The following is a 22,859-nucleotide window of genomic DNA, read 5'->3' as shown; positions in this document are numbered from 1 at the left end:
CGCCTTGTGTTTGTATGGGGAACTCTATTGATGTGGGCTTTCACATACACACACACCCAGACAGCACTCAACAACTCCACGAAGGAAAATCGATTTTCTGCGGCTAGCAGAGTAGCTTACTGCGATGCGATCCTGCCTGGTGCCTGATGATAGGGTGGGAACAGCTGGAAAGCGAAGAAGAATGCCCATCAGGAGTGCTGATAACAGGCCCACACTCGTGCAGTTTCGTTGAGGGTCGTGGTATTGGTGATCGGATCGCTTCGCCTTGACTTCGTGTTGGTGGTTTTCCGAAATCTGGAAAAAGGTTGAGCCTTGTTCCTGATTTTTCTTCGCCAGCGACTCCAATCCAGTGTATATTTTCCAGCGCTAGACAAGTTGATTTTTCGTCTGTTCGTGCATCATCTTAATTTTGTTATAATTTTTGCAATAGTAATATTTTCCAGTTTCAAGTATAGCAAAATATACGGGAAACGCACCGCGGAAAATCGAGTTTAAGTGCGGGAGCCCTTGTTTCCGGTCTAGTTGCAGGAAAATTTTCATTTCGGTCGGTCGGTCGGTCAGTCGTCGACAGCCACATTTGGAAAGTTCTACGGCGGCGGAGTCCGTGTGTATTCTACCCGGGGCGTAGCGACCTGACTGATAGGCTACAGTCGGTCGGTCGGAGCGAGAGAAAATCGAGAGAAGGAGCGAAAATAATACTTACGCTGCGTTTTTTTTCCGGATCCCGAAAATCAAGTGTTCGGTAACGTGACGCGTGCGGTCGGATTAGATTTTCCATCCTGGGAGAAAAAACCAGGAAAAAGTCGGATTTTTTAGTTTTCCCTCAGTGACTGGATTTTAAGTTCCTCGCGTCTTCGTCCATCATCTACTACTCCTACTACTACTACTACTACAACAACAACTACTACTACTACTACTAGTCTTCGTATGTGACTTAGTTCGTTATAGTCCGGGAGTGGCCATTTGTGGCACGGTGCAGAAGAAAAAAGTTACAACACAGAAAACCTATTCCACCTTTTTCTCTAACCAAAATAAAGTAAGGAAAAATTAATTACCGGAGGTGCTTCTAAACACGGAGACGGGGACAAGTGCGCGGATCGTCAAACGGTCCAAGTCTCGCCTAAGGGAGGAGAAAAAAATTAGCGATAACACCAACTAAATCATAACGAAACAATAGGAGGAAAGACCCCCCCCAGAAGATAACCCAACGCGAAGCAGTTCCTCCCTTCACATACATACACACACATACCCCCCAACTCCAACCCTGTCAAAGCGAAAGGCGAACAGCAAGCTGTGCGGGAAAATCGGCAAATTTTAGAGGAAAAACGGGATCATAGGTGATAAGAAAATTTTACATCTTGTAATCTTTTGGATGCACTTTCATGATATAATAAGATACTAGGGAAGAAAATAAAACGTAAAACGAGGAAACATTTTTGGTAAGTATTTTTTAAAGTTTTAAACGCTTTTGTAGTGTAATATAAAACTTGTAACACACATGAGAAATCGGTAGTTTTATCAACCCAGTTACGCTTAGCTAAATATAGCCGGTGGACCCCACCCTAATTTTTTTTTTTCGTTCCTTCGATACGAGACTACCGCGGAGCCACAAACTCTCACGCGAAAAGTGGTGGTGATGGCGGTGGATACAAACCGGAGCACCACGCAAGAGTAGCACAAAAATTACGCCTGTCAGCTGTCAATCAGTACCCCCGTGAACCCGTTGCTCGGGAACAGGTTTCTTGAATCGGAGAAAATAAACCTTAAGGAAAACTAGCACTAGCGCTGATCATGATGATGGCGGCATGACATTTTGCGCGCCGCTTGCTACGATGCCCGGATTTTGTGGTGCGCTGCTGCTGTGCGTTTTCCATCATCTGACCCCATCTCCCCCCATACTCGACTGATTGGTTGCGCTCTTGTTATTTCGCTCTATCGTTCTCTTTCAACACGCCGGCCGTCCACCGCCCGTTAGCGCAAAATAACCTCTATTGCCTCTCTGTTATCTACTAACTGCAAGACAGGGCAACACACAGTAGGTACTAGTTCTGTGCGCTGTGTGCACTACTGGCCCACGGTTGGTGTGTTAGTGTAAGGATCCTTTGACGCTTTGCTGACGACAGACAGCGAACCTGCGGTATGGTGTGGATGGTAGGGCGAAGGGTGGTGACTGCGGCGGCGAGTGTGTGGAAATCTTTGGTAACCAGCCTGTCTTGTGCTGCTTCGGACAAGATCAGATAGCAGCAGTAGGCTGCGCGTGTTTTGAATGGGCTCTTGTAAATTTTCAATACTTTTTCAGCAGGTCATGTGTGCAAATTAGGGGCCCCATTTTCACAATCACGTCATCTAGTGACTATAAGGAAATTTCTTTCTAGTTACTGTAAGAATAGTGCCCCAAAATTTACCAGAATTTAAAATTACTTTCCGCCTAATAGCATTCGAATTTCAGAAATGCGACCGAACGACTCTTTCTGCCGAATGGAAAATGAGAAATGGAGTTCGACAAGATGATCCTTTGGAATAGTTAACCAGTTGGCAATTAGCCATGCGGCGTTCATCAAAATGTATCAGAAACTGCCGAAATTTTGTTTTTACGTTATTTCATCAGTAACTACCATAAGCTTGCGGTCTGTTAGATGATAAATCTAAACTAGCATAAAATAGGCACCAGTTAAATATAAAACCACAGGACCAGGGGCTTAGGACTTTGTATACTGACAGACTGTTCTAAAGGGTGACCCGATAATTATTGCAACACTTTACATTGATTGTTCAATCGGCTATATTTTTTACCGAAATGAATTCAGTTTTACAGTAGTTCAGTACCTGTATAAATCTTAGGTTGAGTTGGAGTAAAATGCGATTGACGCCTTCCATCGAAACCTGTACAGTCGTTTCAAGTGCAGTTTTCTCAGTTTTTTTCCACATCCTTATCATCCTTCATTATGAAGAGGTCAAGGACGATACAAATCGTCCTTGACCTCTTCATCAATCGCCGAAGTTTACGCTTCATCCTGGCCCAAGAGTTTTCGTTCGGACGGAGTTCAAAACAGTTTTTTTGGTACATTTTTTTCGGCACTTAATCCACAGAATTAGCCGCATACCACTTCTGCGCGGACTTGGAGTAGTGGCTTTAGCCAAATCGAATCAAAACAACGATTTTTGATCATGCTGTTTCAAAAACAGTAAAAATCTGCCTGAAAAACAGTCAGCTTTTAAATCTAACCATTTGTGGTGACTTCGAAAACGAATAGCTCACTGCGTTTGCCACAAGTGCATATGGCCTGCCAAATCAGTTACTTCGAAGCGAATTCTTGCGTTTAACCTTGTCCTTATCCGAAAAATTTTCCTGCGTCGGCAACTGAATAAAATCTTCCCTGATGTAGGCCTCATCATTAATGATTTGTTTCGTTCTCAGTGTCGTGTAGTTTTCGAACGCATCTTTTGGCAACACTCTGCTGACGTTCGGTCCAATTCGAGAAGATCAGTACTTTGTACGTTTTTAACCCGAATCGTTTCTCGGTTCCTTGAGTGGAACAATAAGTTTTTGGCTAAGTCCCGCGTCAAAATGCTTGGATTCTGCTTGATATGAGCAATCAGTGCTCTCTTACTCACTTTTTTGTGAATTGTTCCAAGTTTGCATCCAGCTTCTGGTAGATGATCCAATGTCATCCATTCCTGGTCAACTCATGTGTATTTATCAGTTTTCTCAAGGCGCAATGTGGCAACCCAGAATTTTGCATGTGGGTCAACAAAATCCATTCGCAAACAGTTTTCTGATCTGCTTGCATCTCGACTGGAATCTTACTGATCTCACTTGAGCAGATGAAAACAAGACACGCTAAAGAGAAACTGGGTAAAATTTGGTTAGCTTCGGTCAAATATGAAAAAAAAATCGCGCGAGATCGAATGTGTCGCAATAATTTGATGCCGAGATCGTGGGAGTCAAGATCTGCATTGCCAACTGTTAATTAAAATATAAAAAATGGATTTTCGGCACAATGCTTCTAAAATTCCAATGTAAAACTGGGGCTCTCACACTAAGTTAAAACGATCGGAAATGTTGAAAGTTTTTAATATCCACGATGTCAGAGAATTTTTAGGGTTCAAAATTAGCACTAGGTTAAACCTCTGGCTGAAATAGAAGTTTTTGATGTCGCAGGAAGGGTTGAAAATTCCTGCTGGTTTCTAAAATTTTGAAGAGCAGGCGCTTGCTTGTCCATACTTTAGCAGATCTTTGCAAGTAAGCCCTATTTCGGACAGAACACCATCAATCTCTACTTCCCGGGTGGGTACGTAGACACGATACTTCTTCGTGAAAAACTCACCGAAAGTAATATTGTATGCCTGTTCAAAGTCTCGCCCGAGTAATGTTTAGTCAAGTCACACGATACATCGACGACGGTAAATGGAAAATTTTGGTTCTGAAAGTAGACCGTGAATTAGATGAATATAATTTGTATCGAAAAGAAGACTTAACGGCACTATTTTTGTCAACTAAATCATCCAGAGGAATATTCAATCGATGTTTTCTGAGCCTGAGAAAATGTCGTTTTCACGTCAGCCGACATTTCATACGGACCTTCTAACCCCCCGAACATAAAGTTTTATCAGAGCGAAAGGGAAGATGCAGGGAACCTAGGTACTTAAATGTGGAAAATTTGTAGCAACAGCAATCAGCAAACAAGTTTTCACCTAGTCGTCAATCGTATAGCTCGTGGAAAAGGGAGATAAACAACTTCATCGCCACCAAGGACGATCGATCTTAATACTATTTATACCTCCTCGTACTACTTGGTTGTGTGTCGAGACCAAGAGCATTTGGACAATAACCATGCCATTTCTACAAAGCAATGGTCGATTTCGGGAACATTTTAATCCGTCCATCAGTACGTTAAATGCAACATTAACATTCTGCTATGAACATTTTTAACGATGCCTCTTAATGCTTTCATCGTACGGAAACATGGCACCATTAAACCTCAGAAAACCCTATGTATGTACGATTTTTTTAGCAATTTTTATCACCTATCCAAACACTATAGAAAGCTGTTTCAAATAAATAAATTTCAACAAATTTATATTTAGGTATTCAATATTTAATTATATTTGGAAAAATAAAATGTATAAAGGCAGGTATTTCTCTCAACTGTACCAAGAGCTCGACAATATCAGTTCAGTTGTATCAGAACACGTGAAATTGATAGGCGAACAAACTGAACCATCGCTCATTACACTGAACATTCAGTTGAATGCATCAGTCACTGATATTGACTGCCAGCGAAGTGATATTTCAAACAATTTCGCGTTATTTATTAAACATACCGTTCGATTGATCCTATGTTTGTCTGACAATGCTCCGATCTTGGTCCGGCATAAGCTCAATACTGGTCCGACGTAAGCTCAATATTGGTCAGATGTCGGTCTAACACTGCCCGATATTGGTCCAACCTTGGTTTAACATTCCATCACAGACTAACAGACATAACACTATGAGGGAATTTCCTCAAAAAATATCGACTCGGCAATTTTCCCAGAACCTTTTATTGACGGTTCCAACTGCTCATTTGCTGGTTGGTTACCCCTCAGGCTTGGGAACAATTTTTCACTAGTGGTCTATCCCCTATATGCTTGTTCATATGCCAGTGGCGCCATAATTGCAAATGTGGCCACAGTCCCAACTACAAATACATTTAAAATTACCGTTAAAGCGGACGCAGCATTGTTTTCGAGTGTTATGTCTGTTAGTCTGTGATTCCATCTTATATCCACCATCATCGTTTTCTAAAGTTCTTGCTTGATCACTATCATTCAGTAAGTGAAATGATATTAGTGTTGAATTGATATACGTCCGAAAAGGTGATAGCTCAAAACGGTAGGATATCACCTATCAACTGATTCCACTGAATTTGTTCAGCTCTGACTGTACCTTGACCAAAAATGAGGAATGTTGGATTAGAGCGGTTAACCCTCCGGCACTTGCGCGAATGGCTCTTCGAATGAGCAGCCGCTGGTGCTGAAAGAAGATTTCGTTAGAGTTTATGAAGGTGTTGGACTAAATACAATGGCGCGAGTGCCGGAGGGTTAAAACGTATATTGAACATTACAACTTTGTTTCAAGCCAGCAAGGATTTCTTCGTACTTTAGTTTTCATGGACGAAGCACTTTGCTGTTTACGATGTCTTAAATGTTCCATCTGCATTTCTTCATATCGGGGCTACATTTTTGACAAACATGGTTCATATATGGGCGAACACTGCTACTTCAGAAGTCTATCACTGTAGTACTTTTTGGTCCACTTAGTAACAATTATTGGATTGAAATTTTACTCTGCATTTGCACTGTCATTCAATTTTTGGAGCTTCCTTCTCTTAGCTCTGAAACTAAAAAAATGTCCTCGTCAACAAAAATCTACACGATATAGATCACAATAATACAATAGATTTTTTGGCAAAATTTGTTCACTGGTTTTTAAAACTCGAAGATCATAGTTGTAGGCGGTCACATGCTTTCGTTATGTATTTTTTAACATATTGCGTGTCAACAGTACAGCGTTCCTGATGTGATGAAACTCGATCCAGTCGACTTCCAACTATGGGAAAACCCGAATTCTCTTTTTGAGACAATACTGCACTTCGCTGGCCGATATTTCATTTTTTTTTGTAAATCAATATATATATTATGTTAATCCCCTAGAGGACCATTCATTTTTGATCCTGGTGTTGCTTACTGCAGGAATAACAATAAAGGTTCTTTGTTATACTGTGTTTTATGAAGTCGTTTAATGCAGTCACCACTCATTTCCAACAAGATGTCTTCAATTCGATTTTAGTGCGTTTTGATAACTCAAGCATTTCAACCCTATCAGAGGCATTAAGATCCGTATCCGATTTTTAACGTATCACATATTGGTGTGGCTTGTTATTGGCATGCCGTAAGGTGCTCGGAACCGTCAGCCTAGTATTTGGACAGATCTTATTTTTCTGCATCATCAAACCATTCACAGTAGGATAGGGCTTCTATTTCGGACAGCTCCGACCAGGCTGGATTATTCGCTGTTATGATGAATTGAACTAATTTGTTCCATTTCGAAAGTAGAAGGTATTTGGAGTGCCAAACCTTGTCGCGGAATTAATTCCTTTTCTGACAACAAAATCCTATCCTCTGGCTAGAGGATCCAAAAGCAGAAACCATTATATTTCAGCAAGAAAATTTTCCCTTTATCGATAGTGATAGCGTAAATGTCTAAATTCTTTAATATATGATACAGTTCCGCGACAACTTCATAGCATAAACTTCAGGTCTAAGTCGTAATACATTCACAATGATGTTCGGGTAATGAGACTGCGTATAGCACGTCCTATTTCTTCCTTTGTGAATCTGGAACATGGTACCTTCTTTGCTCAAATCACAATGTGTACTTATGAAAATCAGACTGCCATATGTCAGGTTTGTACAGACGCGTTTCCTTTTACTGCAAATCGGATCTCGTAGTAACCGCAACCTTTTCATCGTCGTACACCATCTGAGTTGGAGCTCACTTGAGACGTTCAACCGGACGTATCGGTAGACGTTTGGTAACTTCGGTTAAATTTTATTGAAAAAAGCGCAAATTATACTTCGATGGGCCATTGTAACGTTGTTTTTGGCTTCTGACGATTTCGTTATTTAATAATAATAATAATAATGTTATTCGATTAATACGATCGCTTGTATCTCGATCTGTACTGAAAAAAATAATTGGAAAGTTTTATAATAGCGCCATAATAATCGGACCATACGATTGAATTTTTTTTAGATTTTAAAAGTTCTAATGGTTAATATAAAGAAATTTATTCGCTTTCAGCAGACATTTCCTTGAAATTATCTATTGTAATACGCACCTGAATTGACCGAATGTATGCGACAACATACCCTTCGATGCTTCGAGCTTTTCTCAACAGTTTCTAAATCTTATTCGATATTTCCCTAAGAGTAACACGTATTAAAACTCACCTATCAATAATCTAGTTGATCAATTTTCTAGTCAGTCGGATCATAACAGCGCCTGAAACAGATTATACTGTTCATTAGTCCAAAATATACTCGGTAAGGATTCAGTTGGTTTTGATCGGTCCTCATGAGACCCCAGGTATCTTGTAAATTTTTATGAAGTTGCAAGGCTTCTGGGCGGGAAAACTCTTTTTCTGTCTTTGGTCTAAGTTTCATGCAAATTTTCAACCGAGATTTTGAAACAAGACCTGCAAATTGAAGGGTTAGATGTATTTACATAAAAATAAAATCACAGAAGTCGCACTTCGGATACAATCTTTTACCTCTAGAAGTAAGATATTGTCAAACATTTTAATAAAGAAAATGGCAAAATGTATCTCTAGTTACCGAAAATCCGCATCCTACGCCCATCAGTTCGCTGGAAACGCGCGCTCCTGCTCGAACAGCTTTCCATCCAGCGCATTCGTCAGTTCCTTGGTCTGCCCGGTGAATTCCTTGCGCTGAGTCTCCTTTTCATTCCCTAGCTGCGATGTGCTTTCCGCGATTTCTTCAAGATCCTTTTTCGTCAAACTGATATTCAGCTCCATTCTGCTGTCGTTACTACGACTAACCTTTCAATATAGGAGCCACTTTTCAAAATTTCGGATAAAACAGAAGGTAGATTTTTTTGAAAGTTAGTCACCTTCATTATACTGAACGGAATTAAACAATTTTTGTACCAAAAATGCTCATGAATCTTCTATTAAATTTTCAAAGCATGTATAACTTTCATATATAAAAAATTATTGTCTGTGCCATGATTTGACAGTATTGTTTGATCCGCGCATGCTAGCTTTTCATTGTTATCCCCCTTTTTTGCGACGTTAAACCATGGAGTGTTTGACTTTTTCATCATTCGTTTACCCGTCGTCGACAGCATCAGCAACAAGCAGCAGAACAGTAGCAACATGATCCACCAGTGGGAAGTCACCCCCAGCCACGAGTAAGCATTAACACCGGCTATAAACTGTCACCTGAGAGAAATTCGTCGCTGTCAGATGCCGTTTTCGATGGCAGTATCTCAGTAAAGTGGAGTTCACTGGTTTTACATTTTCGAGTATAAGTGTCACACTGTGTGTTATGCACTTACGCTCGAAAGTGCAAAACCAATGATTCAGGAACTGCGCTACTAACTCGGTCCACGTCAATCGAACAGTCCAAGTGAGCTGCTCAGCTATTGTTGCCCTCCAAGAAATCAGTGTGCCCATATCTGTTTCTTTGTTTGTTTTGGAGACACCGTGCGAGTGCCTTATGTCGTTAACACCCAATTGGTTTTATGAAGAACTAATTACCCCTGTCTTTTTTAGGACAATAAAATATTCTTTTCTCTAATCTAAATGTTAGGAAGTACAATAGCGTCGATTACGGCGACTGCGTTTGCAAACTTCTATCTAGTAGACTGATCGCATTAATTAATTTGTGCAGCCCTGTGCTAGTAGCAAACAAACTTGTCCTTACCAGCATTAACTGAATTAAAATTTGAAAATATTTTCCTTCGTCAACATTTTCCTTTTTTTTTTCAATTCTTTGAAAATGTTGGAATGTTTTTGATGAAAAGCTGAAAATGCAAGTGTAGCAACACTTGCCACTGGATAGATTGTGTGGAAAGACTACATATTCGACATAGAGGACAATCTTGATGATGATTGTTGAAGTAAATTTTAATTTTCGGCAGCGAGCGAGAATAACATCTTGTACTGTTCTTCTGTTTGTATAGAGGAGACACATGCGTCTCTGGATAAATTTCTTTTTTATTTTTCTACATTTTAACGACATCAATTAGGTAGAGATTATTAAGTAGGGAAAGTTCTGAAAATTTAAAGCCATAGTACTCGAGTGAGAGCATGGATGTGAACCATACAGATCGGAAAACTAGAAGTGGCAGGGTCATTAGAACAGGCTTAATATCTTACGGGCTTAACTTTTGTCTTCTGCTGATGAGGGTCGAGCTTAGGCTGCATAACTACGAATCACTCAAGTCCACCAGCATGCGTCCTGGTAAAGACAGACTTGTTCCTCTTTACCGTGAGAACCAATTTTCCATGCTAGTAAATCCAGGGTACGTAAGCTACCTTCAGTAAGTTGAGGAATTTGCGTTTCGACTTCGTCTCATCAATAACTGGCACTGACTTAGCACCAGACAGAGGGTAATCCAAAAAAATGAAAACACCACTTATATTCATTATTAAACAACTGCTCAAGTGCGACGTCCCGCAAGTACAGTAGTTCTGACTAAATCGAACCTGGTTTCAACTAACAAAACTTCTTAGTTGTTTAGCTGTAGTTCATCCATTTCCATCAATGACCTTCAAGAAACACGTCTAAAACAATCAAATTTCGTTTTTGATGCGTTTCAGAAGAGAATAACGTGCTGTTACCTAGAATAAAAGGTGTTCGATGTGTAACATGGCGACCGTGATCCTTGCCCTTTTTGTTTATTCCTTTTGTAGCCATTAGACACATTAAACGGCCAACAGTAAACTCGCGCTAGTCGAACAGGAAGTAGACCTTCTATCCCAACACACTTAATTTCCGTTCGTTGGAGTCGATCCACCCGTACTGATACCAGTCAACCAGTGCCAGTGTTCGACTTGTTTCTTTCATACCTGCAGGCCAAGATAAGAAAGACCGGACTTCGCCCCTTTGGCACTGTATCTCTTCCTTTCGTAATTAGTCTACTACCGCCACCTTCTTTCGATTACCACAGCAAGCTGCAAAAAAAAACGAAAACGAAAAGCAAAATAACTAATATTAAAACATTCTTCGCTCATTCTGGGAAAAGGAACAGAACTTCTAAACGATTCCGAACACGCGATTCCACAATCAACACTTTTCCATGCTACTACACGCTTCGCCGAAGGCAACCTAAACGAGAGTAGATTCCTTCTCAATTAAGGACGAACGAACTACTTGTCGAGCATTGTTGCGTGTATTGTGCCAATAAAATGTCACCTCAATGTTGGTTTATCATACGCCATATATTTACCACTTAAAATGAATTTATTTTTACTTAAAAATTAGCTAAAGGAAACAAGCGTATGTAATGAAACGTATAGAACAGTTGGGGAATGTCAGTTAGGCATTAATGAGCGATAAATAGCCAAATAAAGGTGTTGATGAAATAGTTCGAAAGATCGGATTTTATCGGAAGTGTCAGCTTTAGATTTGTGAACGGAAACGACAAGGGTTGAGGAACACATATTTATGTTTAAAGAAGTTTCTTTCTTGTTTTATTGAACAGTTTAAGTCGGTTTGCTTGGAAAAGTGTACTCTTATTAAGTATCGATTTAAACGAACGCATTTTTATATGTTCGTCCATTCAAGACGAAAAAATAACTATAATCCTGTAACTGGAAAACTTTGCTCCACTGAAGAAAAGCATCTCCTACAACTTATGCAATAACAAGCAAAATAAACTTCTCTAAGCCAAACGCGAATCGTTGATTTGACACAACCCCAACTACTCGCCCCCTCGAAAGCCGGGATACGCAGGCTGAACAGATTTCAGATTGCAACGTAGCCTACTTCGAGGTTTTTTCTTTCGAATTCGGAATAATAAACAGCGGCGAAACGCTGTCAATTTCAAACTCAGGTGTTTTTTTCCACTCTTCTTTTTGCTACTCCTCACATACTGCGTGAGCAAACAGTGAGCAAAAGTAGTTCCGTGTGCGGGGGGAGGGCGATAGCCCTTCCCGAAAGGAAAATTGCCCTAAACCCAGTCCGGGAGTGTATCCCTGTCGTGTGAATATCGATTTTCTCAGCCTCGGTTGCCGCACCTTTTCTTCTAGGAGATAGAGATACACCACAGCGGTTGAGAGAGAGAAAGAGAGTTTCCATGACTGTTGCGTAGTGTTTGTGCGGCCGTTTGACGACATTCTCGTCCAAATGTGTATGAGTGCGTGTGTTCGGTGTAGGGTCGATGAAAAAGTGAATGAAAATCGCGGCGTGTGGGTGGTGTCGTAATGGGTGGCAAAATATGACAGGCTGTTGTGGGAGGAAAGGAAGAAAAAATACAAGCCGCCTGGGGCTAAGGTGTTCGAGTGATCCGGTGTCCGCGGCGGAAGTGCACTTTAATTAAAAAGCAACACGTTTAATACATTTATTTTGGTGGAAAATTAGCTGAAATCGGTACGGTTATCCTTGCCAATTATGCCAGCTCAAGTAAAGTGCATGATGAGATCCTCCATTTTGTCGGTCCGCTTGCGAGAAAAAAACCTTCCTCCCGTGCAGCTTCCGGGAGCTTCCACTTGCATCACAGTAGTGCACAGTTTCTATCCGTGCACACACTAGTGGTAGTAGTTTTCAGCTGCTGTGGCACTCCCTTTGCCCGGAAAATAGGTCATCCTTTTGCTCCGGTCTATCCCAGCCAAGAAGACCCATTCAAAAGCGCATCGTCACTGCAATGAGCTAGCTAGCTAGCTAGCTAGGGGAAATGGAAGAGCCGATAATTACATCACACGACGCCAGGACAGCAAACAGGGCGGTTCCCGTATCAGGTTTGAGTGGAAAACAACCACTAAGCATCTTTTTTTTTCAACGACTCTCTGATACCCTGAGAAAATTTTCGCAATCAATGGAAATCGCACTACTTGAACTGTGGTGAAATGTTTATTTTGAGCGATGGAAGGTAAACAGTGCTGTCCGTTGAAAAACCAAGTAGGCGTTGCACTTTGGGTGGAAATTGGTGTCGGCAGGGTTGCAATTGCTCGACTTTGTACACTGAACATCGAATAGATTATTAATTCCAAGGAAGACACCAAAATATTAGTGACCGGGCTATGAATATTTTTTAAGTCGTTTGACTTACACACGGTTTCGGGTCGCAATCCCCGTACAAACTTAGAGATTTGTCAAAGCTAAAAAATTGGCAAATGTTGTTATGCTTAGAAGCTTTTTAATTGAAACAAAAATTATAAGTGTATGAAAATTATGATGTTAAAGTTTTGTCACTTTTTCGAAAGTCATTTTCAGTGTATTGCGATAATATTGCGATCTACTTTTATTTTAAAGTCTCCTTTAATTTGAGAACAATCAATTTATCAGTTTTGCTCGGATTAGCATTATAATAAACCTTGTTGACGAAATTTCATGTCAAACACGAAGTAAAATTGCTAGTCGCCTGGAAGACTGTTTTTAGACTACTATTTGAATATTTGAAGAGAATACTGTCCTAACTTCACATCAGTCTAACATCCAAATCAAAACTGTTCACCGTATAAAACAACCTCCCATCTTGAGTCTTATCCGCATCGAACAACTCTCCCCTAACCACAACAAAGCAAAAATCAGCCTACTACATCTGACAGGCAGACAATGCAGACGAAATCGATTCTGACCCGGGCTGTACTGTTCCTACTCTGCTGGTAGCTAGCAACCATAGGGAAAGAACAGACCGACCGTATTCAAATGTCGAAACGATTTTCATCGAAGACAGCGACGGATGGCGTAGCACACACTGACGGTAACAAAACAACAAGAGATAACAAGAGCAGTGCAGTGAAAGTGAAGTTTGACAAGGGGTTCCCTTCGGGGCCCTCCGCTACCTATATCAGCGAAGGGAGAACGAAGATGTCTGCCGTCGTGATGTCTCAATGAATTCACGGCGGTTGTTGAAGGGGTGACTGAAACACTGAGGAACATGTGTTTAGAAAGAAAACAAGGGAAGGATTGTCGAATGTTAGGCGGACCCTATACGGGACCAGTTTTTTGTCAATAAAAATATTGACAAGACTACTTCAATACGTCAAACCCATTTGATTTCTATGGAATCAATATTTTTAATATGCTCTTACTTCATCAATGTATTGATCAATAATGTTCCGCTTCAGACGAAACGGATTTTGCGAGTGGAGACGCGTGGTTACCACCGAGGATCCACGCTGCATCGTTTCGCTCACAACAGTGCAATCATTTATTCATGTTTGACCTCTCGGGCAAGTGAAAGGTTGATAATCGGTCATGAAATGGACAACCACCTGCGTCCGGTTTTTTGTGCTGCTCCGGAGTGGATCGATATTTTTGGCCGGTGGTAGGCAATTAAAACATATTTCCAAACTGCATTCATCGTTTCTAGTTTCTAGAGATAAAAATATGACACTATACAGCACACAAGCTATCTGATTTCAGTTAAACGACCGCCACGACATTGTGACATCGAATATGAAACGAAGCGACGCGTCATCAGGGTTGGCCATTTACACGGAAATGAAAAACTAAGATAAATTTTGGTAAACCACATTGAATGTAGTTTTCATTTGACGAAGGCAAAAATCAGAAGTAATTACAAGATTTTTAATACTCAGCCTTGGGTTAGGTAAATTTCTATTGAATTTATGGTATAACACAAATAACTCAAATATACTTCACTGAACGGAAAATCGGAATTTTTGTTTTGTTTTTACTTTTTCAGTCGAGCTTTTCCGTTCCATACACACTGAATACAGTTCGGTAATTGCTGTACGACCGTTTATCAGCAAATATAGAATCGAATGCTTGTACATCTATTTCGGGCTGATAGTTTGGTAAATTGAAAATAACTTTTAGGCACCCATTTGAGACGTGGTGCTTACGGAAATGTTAAGTCTGGTGCCTTCTATTAAGTAGGTACCGTTTTGACATATTCTATCCTATATCAAATATTATTAAAGGTACTCGAAACTCGTTCTTATGTAGGTTCGCAATATGTCTGACCAAAAATGAAAGAAATATTCTTATTTTGGCAGAAATAAAAAGCTATTTTCTTGGAACGTGTTATCCACTTTGCCTGACTTTTAATAATGATAATACAAAATCATAGACCTTGATCAATATTTTTACAGCTGCATATTACGGTCATATGACGGTCGGTAGGATAATCATGAGAAAAACTATACAAGTCCGCTAACAAAGCATAAAAAACAATTTTTGGTCAAATTGCTGGATTAAAAACCAAAAAATTTAAGATTACCATTTGACTGCTAATGATCTCTCCCACCAATTCGTCATTTAAGAGATTCAGTACCCTTTAAAAAAGTTAGTGGGAACATAATAGATACAAATAGAAATACAAAAAACGATGTTAAATTTTAAATGCAATCTGGCAATAAGTGCAAACAACAATGCGCACCAGTGTACATTCCACCTCTGATCAAGCTTTAAGAAAGTTAAGAATCTACAAAATAACAGTCGTTATGGTCTGATGCGAATGATAAAACACTTGATTTTATTTTTGTGATGATCGTTTGTTGTGTTCTGATCGAGATGAGTGCAAAAAGGCAAAAAGGAAGCAAATTCCGGTGCAACACAGTAGCTGTAGACTTTAAATATATTAATGTATCCGTCCTTTTGTTAGCGAAAGTCAAAAATAAAACTATATCTGCTTTAGATCCACATATAAAGCAGTTTTATAGAGCCTTGAAGCCCTAAATACTGATTTAATGCTGGTATTATGCCAAAAAAGGCGAAATATAGTGCTATTACTGTGCAGAGATTGTTTGCTCGTTTCTGTAGTATTAATGCTATTATATAGCACCAGCGCATAAATGACATATTTGAAGCCTTATATTGGCACTACTAATGCTATTAAAAAGCTTCAGCTGACTGTCATTGTCGGCCATGGTTTTAAAACCGTTTCTTATGTTTCCTTTCGGCATGATGAGCAAAAAGGAAAAAAAATAAAATAAAGGTTTAAAACCGTAATTGACTCTTCTAAGGCATTGTAATGAATATCCTTAATGGGTTTTCGTTCTGACATGATATGAATGTTTTGTTTTCAGTCTATTTTCAACCATCAAAGACAGCGGTCACGATACTCAGTGTGCTCTTGCTTCTGTCCGAGCCAGTGCAGAGCGAACGAAAAAAAACAGTTACTTGTGTGCATTGTCTGAAGAACAAAGGATACCGTTATATTTATTCTTGCGTGATTTATCAAGATGGCTGAGTCTCATCAACAAAACGTGATTATTCGGCCTGACACAGTGGCCATTGACTTCAAAACTTATTGTGATTTTTATTTTTTACATCTTGTAAATATATAAAAGACCCATGGCTCCTCTAAGCTAACGCATTGAGCCGTGTCAAATAAACGAATTTAAAAAAAATATGAATGTTTTACGAAAATTACCTTTAGTAAATCTCGAACTGCCTCGTCCCTCACGGTAAGTGCGCAGCGTTTGCTGCTTGGACTACATTGTATATATTCGATTGAAATGAAATATGACGATATAATCTTCAAGAAGAGTTATCTAACAAAAAAAAAACATACAACACTACATTTAAAGAGCCTTGAAGCATGTACGCATTATATCAGCTTTATATACGCATATAGAGCAAACGATAATGCTATATTTCGGCTGTGCATTTATGCATTATTGATGCTAATATAGAGCTTTATTGCATTGTTAATGCCATAATAGAGTTTCAATGCAACATTAGTGCAAATGTATAGCCAATATAGTGCAATGGTTTGAAGCTTATGGTTACTTGGGCATCTTAGTTCCTCACCGGGCATAAGTTTTGCTGAGATAAAATTGACGTTGTAGTAAGTGAGCCTGTGGAGAAACTCTTGGTTGTTTTTACCCCATAACAGAACGACAGCATAGTTAATGTTCCTTACTATGGAGTTACCAACTGAGCCAAATATTTGTCAAAATTCTTGGGATTGTCTCAGAAGACTACTAATAATCTTGATCGGACTATTTGATATCACTCCTGAACGGTCCTTACGTGGTATCGTAATAGTATCCACAACTTTATCCGGTTTCTTAATAATTCTGTCTATTTTATACTTAGTTGGTGAGCGGAGCAGACAGAAGACTTCATCTGCAGATGAAGAACAGAAACAACCAATTTGCGCGAAAGAGAAGTATGCAAACCGTGTGTTGCTAAATGAATGGCTGGCGTCCAAAAGGGGGTAACCCACAATTCACACGTCCTTTCCTTATATTTCGTGTTAGAGTTATGGTGTCGTTATTCCATGGCATCTAGCGCCTTATTTGGTCATTTTCTTTTAGTTCAAAATTCAGTCGCTAGGGTGCCGCTGTTTTCAACTTTGTAATTGAACGAGATAGAAAGATGGTGTACTCGAAAAAGTTGTATACCAGGTAATTATAAGTATAACTTGTAAAGAGACTAATTTTGTAGATCCTACAAGTTTTGAAACATTACGCATTTTTTAAAACATAATCAGTAAGTTAAATTTTTATCCAAAACATGCTCTATCTCAAAACATACAAGACCTACAAAATTTGTTTTTTTCAGAAAATAAATTTAAAATGATAGAACCTACAACTTTCTCGAAGACACCACATTTCCGTACCGTTTTTTTTTTTCTTGGTCCCTTATTGCTCGGTCAACTTTCAATGTAGACATGACACTTTCACTGGAATTTAAGAAAAAGGTGCTTAGCAATATAGATATGTGCAAGAAATATATATTAGCTAGAAAATAGCCATACATAGCAAATATGTGAGTAACCACTCACCTTCAGGAAGGATTTTTTGGGCGGAAACGTCAACGTACAATGCAATCCAACTAAAACAGTATTATATTGAATTCACCGATATGTGAGCTACAACATACATTCACTGATGGCAAATCGATAGACTGCTTTTCCTTAAAAACTCGGAAAACAAACGAGAAAACTCGAATTTCCATAAGACACAAGGTATATTTGATTGAGTCTCTTAGGTGCTTCATCATGGCTGCACTACAACAGGCTAGAAAATTTTGTTTTCCCCACGTCGCTTAAAAAATTAGTTTTTACTTATTTTAGAGAAGTCATACATACCTCAAAATTTAATACAAAATTGTTGCACATTTTTCCGACTGGCTCTCACTCTCACCCACGTTTAAACGCCTAAGACGAACTTACGCACCTATATTGACCACGATATAGATCGGTTTTGAAGTGAGGACAGTCTAGTACTCCTTCCCCATCGCTAGCACAGTAACATGTAGGAAGTATCCGGGCCATCCTACCCCAACCCATTGACGATGAATTCCCCTCTATGACCGATGGGAACATCGACATAAATACTACAACTAACAATCCAGTAGAATCCGGTGGACAAACAAAAGCAAATCGACAGAACTACACGAAATCGTTCCTCAGTACCGAGTGCATTCTGTGTTTATGAACATAAGGCAATATGTCAGCCATAGAGCTGTTCCGAATCACTTGCACCGAAGTTCATCTGGCGAACCTTTTCGTCGCCCACTCCCGGATGGTAACAACCTGATAAAACTTCACGAAAATTGAAACACGACCACGCAGATTAGGATGTTTACAAGCGTTTATTTTAGCGTAGCAGCAATGATCTTTTAGTGAATCTCTCGACATCCCACTCGTCGTCCGGGTAGACTGCGTTAATTGTCCAACCAACGCAATCTGCCCGGACGAAGAGTGGCATGTCGATAAGTTCACAAAAAATCATTACAGCTGCGTCCAAATAAAGTTCAATGAGCGCTACGGTGCACATCCAACGCAAACCCCGGCAGAATTGAAGCACTGGAAGTGAGAGCGTTAGCAGTTAACGCACTGCTATTCAGAAATGCCACATTGAAATCTGTGTTTCGGCCAAAAAAATCTTTTTACCATCTGTGATGACTAAAACAGGAAAAAAATCTGTGAAAATCTGTGATAAACTTCCAAAAATCTCTGAAATTTTTATCAAAATGCCAAAAATCTGTGAATCTGTGAAAAAAAATCTGTGGATTACAGAAAAATCTGTGAATATGGAAACCCTACTGCTATTATTGTACTAACCCATGGGTGCATGAGTAAGGTGTTCCAATGCACCATGAATCTTCGTTTAATCACTCTGGATCTATGTTCAGCCTTCTCTCTGAACGGCGGCTCAAGTACCGCGTCCCAACACAAGTAGTGTTGTAAAATAACTCAGAAACTCATCCAAAAAACAAAACATGGTTTCCAACACAATTGACGCAGATGGAACAGAAAGTGTATAAATTAGTTGACACACTATACCTCTTTCTCTTCTCTGAAGTAGTAGAAAGTTAAGCATTAGCCTTGAATTCAGCAGATGGAAAACATTTCATAAATTGATTATAATGCCAAGCTTGTATCCTTTGGAAACAATTCGACTTAATATTTCTAATTCGCTCGAGGAACAGAATATGTATTGAAAAATAAAATAGTATATTTTAACTTAAAATTCATTTAGTAGCGACCTACTCACCAACATCCTTATAGCATATCATAAGCCAACATCTTCATCACACTACACTTCTTCAAAACTATGCGCACTCAATAAGGCAGAGCTGAACAGCTTTCTTATAAACACACACTACACCATTTAAACCCTATTTCAAACTCTGAAAGCACTACGAGCAGGCGGCCAGCTTGATTGCCTTCAACACGCGACCATACCTGTATTGGTGTAAAATATAGCAACTATTACCACCTCATTCACCAGCAATTAGCGAGAGCTCCTCGTTATTCCAGCGCATCAACGAAACGATCAGCAAAACGCTGCACTACCACTACCAAATGACACCAAATGGACGCTTTTTTCACTTTTTACCTTTCTCACATTTCTTTTGATATAGAACGCTTCACTTTATAATTTCTTCATCACCGGCCATTTAGACTTGATATTTTCTTCAGCTTACTAACACACTTATTTCCATTTTACGTCGATCTTCCCATCGACACTTTTCAAAACGGAACTCTTTTGCCTCCGAACCCAATCGATGACGCCCACGAAAACCGGCGACGGAACGGTGCCGAAAAAATGCCGCGATATTTGCTTGCGCTCGAAAAAAGCCACTCGCAATTTAATTGCGAAAAAAAACACAGTTCGACAGCTCTCATCCACTAATTTCCGGAATCGCCACCATTTTGTTGCACCCGCGACACGCACGCGACGAACGGGTGAACTTTCACCAGCGAGCGACCGATCTCAACTAAACTCGCGACGCAGACGTGCTCCGTTTTGCGCGCAGAACGAAACGGTTGTTTTTTTTTCAAATCGAATAGCAATGCACACTGGTGTTGGTGAAAGCTTGTTTCTGGCGTTCGCTGCCTATGCAACCACGATCGATTCATGTAAGCGCATGTAAACGACCTTGATTTAATTTCGAAGTCATCGTAGTGTGCGTTGAAATAATATAGGGAACGGGGGTGTCCGAGTGACAAAATAACATACGAAATTAGTGTTTTAGGAGGCGTGAAATGAGTTGAAGAAAATCGAAAAAAATTTAATACTTATATGACGATCGCTAACCATCTGATTCGGCAGTGATCTGTGTGCAGCAAAAGTCCCTTAAACTCCTCCGGTGCATCCAGAGAGCGTCCGAAACGGCCACATCAAATGATCCCCATGCATAAATTTTTCTCTAACGCAAGCTCTGTTTCTTCAGGCAACTCGACACTTGTTGCCAAATATCCAAAGCTTCACGTTATTTCTCCAACATGGAGAGCATTTATATCCCGCCACAATCGATAATCGCGACGACGACGGAATCACGTCCAAATAATGCTACCCGAATCTCACGAGTATTATCAACACTTGCAATTTAATTGCAAAAGACCATTTCGAAAATTATCGAAATCACCTCCAATTCGTTGAGCCACGGCACGTACGCGAACTTTCGGGTAAACTTTCACCACAGCAAGCGACCGATCTCAGTCTCTACTGAACACAAACACAATATAGACGCTTATAAGCGCCCGAACCGGATCTGCTTTTTTCGAATCGAATAACGATTCGCACTTGTGTGTTAGTGAAAGAAATGCTCGCGATCGGTTCGAGAGGCAAGCGCGTGACCTTGAATTTGATTGTTGAAAGCCGTCGCAGTGGGCCTTGAAATAGGGCTACCGACACTTTGCAATCGTCACATCGGAATATAATTTTTTTGTTCTGAGTGGTTGATAATAATCGAAATAATTTGACCATTGAAATCGCGGGCATATTTTTAAGAAAATGAGTAGTTGTAGTTAGAGAATTCGATCTAAAATTAAAAACATTTAAATTAACTTTTGAGTTGAGGTTAAATCCAATGTTTCTTATTTCAATTGTATATACAATGTCTTATATAAATCGGCTAAGGAGCATCTATGAAAATAAGGCCTTAAAGCAGTCTTGTAACAACAGTAGTGAAGAGCAGTTCTAGTAAAATTATCATTATGGATCAATTGTAAAAATTAAAGATAAACAGTATCAAGTGCTGTGCAAAGATAAACAATCCTAAGTGTAATCGTTATAATTTACGTCCGGAAGTCGCCATCTTGGATTTCAACGCGGCGTCAGACATAAATTTCTGGCACCTACTCGTCAAGACCGTTCCGAAAAAAAACCCAGTCAATCTAGTTTCTAGACTGTGAACTCTGAACTCTTCACGCTGTATTCTGCACACCGGGTTCTGGTCTTGATATTCTGTGTTATGAACTATGGTCTCTGAGGTCTTGATTCTGGACTCTGGAATCCGAACTCTAGACTCTGAACTCTGGAATCTGCACTCGGGACGCTGGATTCTGGACTCTTGGCTCTCCCCTCGGAACTCTGGATTCTGGTCTATGCACATTGAACTTTAGATTCTGGACTCTTCACTCTCATCGCTGGATGATGGACTCTTGGCGCCTTGGCCTCGAATTTCTGTACTATGTACTCTGGACTCTGAACCATGGGCTCTGGTATCTAGGGTCTCGATCCTTCACTCTGGAATCGGAACTCTAGATTCTGGACTCTGAACTTTAGTAACTCTGGATTCTAGACTGTGGGTTCTCTCCTCGGGACTCTGGTCTTTGGGCTCTGTGCTATGGACTCTGGGCTTTGAACTCGGGACGCTGGGCTCAGTATTTTGGGTTGAGGACTCTGGTCTCTGCGCTTTGGACTCTGGGATCTGAACTCGGAATACTGGGCTCAGTATTTTGGGTTGAAGACTCTGGTCTCTGAACTCGTGTCTCAGGAACTCGGGACGCTGGGCTCAGTATTTTGGGTTGAGGACTCTCTCTGGACTTATGGATTCTGGTCTCTGGGCTCTGAACTCGGAACACTAAGCTCAGTATTTTGGGTTGAGGACTCTGGTCTCTGAACTCTGGTCTCAGGAACTCGGGACGCTGGGCTCAGTATTTTGGGTTGAGGACTCTGGTCTCTGGATTCTGGTCTCTGCTCTTTGGACTCTGGGCTCTGAACTCGGGACGCTGGGCTCAGTATTTTGGGTTGAGGACTCTAGGCCATGAACTCGGGACACTGGGCTCAGTATTTTGGGTTGAGGACTCTCTCTGAACTCTGGTCTCTGGGCTCTGAACTCGGAACATTGGGCTCAGTATTTTGAGTTGAGGACTCTGGTCTCTGAACTCTGGTCTCAGAATTCTCGTCTCTGGACTCTGAGCTCTAGATTCTGTACTTTCAACTTTAGACGCTACACTCTCCGTGCAGGGTTCTGGACTCTGGACACTCGCCTCGAGATTCTGTGTTATGGACTCTGGGTTCTAGGCTCTGTGCTTTGGAGTCTGAACTCTTGCCTTAGTCTTGATTCTGGACTTTGCACTCTGAACTGTGGACTATGCACTATGCACTCGGGACTCTGGATTCTGGACTCCGCACTCTGTGCTCTCTCCTCGGGACACTGGGTTCTGGTCGCTGGGCTACGGAATCTAAACTCTGGATTATCGAATCTGAACTCTGAGCTCTGGAATCCTGATTCTAAACTCTGGTCTCACTATTTTGGGTTAGAGGCTCTGAATTATTGGCTCTTAGCTCTGGATTATGTGCTGAGGACACTGGGCTCAGTATTTTGGGATAAGAGCTCTAGTCTCTGGTTTCTGGTCTCTGGACTCTGAACTCGGAACTTTAGATTCAGGACTCTGAGCTCTGTCTTCGGAA

At 40.4% G+C, this 22,859-nt stretch overlaps 1 protein-coding gene across 2 annotated transcripts in view; it reads left to right on the top strand.

Moving 5' to 3' along the window:
• The first annotated feature begins 330 nt into the window (after window positions 1-330).
• Window positions 331-22,859, top strand: part of LOC131692300 (ELAV-like protein 2) — an 80,179-nt gene continuing 57,650 nt past the window's right edge. Inside the window, exon 1 of one of the 2 annotated variants that reach the window (XM_058979287.1) lies at window positions 331-1,439. The gene's annotated coding sequence lies outside the window, so the exon portion shown is untranslated. The remainder of the gene's footprint in view (window positions 1,440-22,859) is intronic. The other variant, XM_058979277.1, reaches the window with a different exon arrangement.

The sequence above is a fragment of the Topomyia yanbarensis genome, chromosome 1 (assembly GCF_030247195.1).
Source record: "Topomyia yanbarensis strain Yona2022 chromosome 1, ASM3024719v1, whole genome shotgun sequence".
Taxonomy (NCBI): Eukaryota; Metazoa; Arthropoda; class Insecta; order Diptera; family Culicidae; genus Topomyia; species Topomyia yanbarensis.
This window is presented reverse-complemented; position numbering and strand designations above follow the sequence as displayed.